Genomic DNA, 841 nt, shown 5'->3' on the forward strand with positions numbered 1-841 from the left:
TGGGGGTTAAAAGTTTTGAAGAGGTGTTCGCCGAACATTTGAGTGTTACAATAGTAAAAATAGAAGAAATATATAAAATTAATGATGCTATAGCAATAAACGGTACATAATTGCCAAATGAACAATTGACATAAAAAACATGTGTATTTAAATGAAACAACCAAATCTCTTAACTAAACTAGGAAAGACGTCCGAAACTGCAGCTGAAGATGAGTAAATACCTCCTGAAGGTGGATACAGAGAGAGCTTCGCGCTCGACAGCAATGTCCAAGTAGAGAATAACTGAAGCAATGAACTAGCTCGAGTTCTGGCGAGTGTTTCATTGCGAGATGATTTATTATTGCACACCTTGGTTTATTTTTTTAATTATATGTTTCAGGCATAGTTCAATTCTATAAAACATTCATAAAAAAGTATCTAATTAATAGCTATATTTTTAACCAAAGAAAGGCGATAATTTTTATGAAGAAATTTTCAGCATATAATATACGAATAAATAGAAAAGATAATTAATTACCTAATGTAAAACGACATTATGCCTGGCTCATGTTTATAACCTACACGCCAAATCATAAATTGTTGGCCACAACAAGAAGTAAACCCATTAAAACTTTCCTCTTTTGTTATTTTGTTTCACTCCCATCACCATTACGTTTTTAAGAGAATGATGTATTTATTAAACACACCTAACACTGATTTGCTGTTAAAAAATAATGCGAATTTTTAACTTCACTATACAAAGGAACAAACAGTAAGTATTCTTGAAAAACAGTAATTGAACTATATATTGCTATGTACTAGTAGCAGATTTACTTGGGATGCCAGGATAATCGCTGAAGGC

The sequence above is a fragment of the Halyomorpha halys genome, unplaced genomic scaffold (genome assembly GCF_000696795.3).
Source record: "Halyomorpha halys isolate HHAL.00 unplaced genomic scaffold, Hhal_1.1 Scaffold240.1, whole genome shotgun sequence".
NCBI lineage: Eukaryota > Metazoa > Arthropoda > Insecta > Hemiptera > Pentatomidae > Halyomorpha > Halyomorpha halys.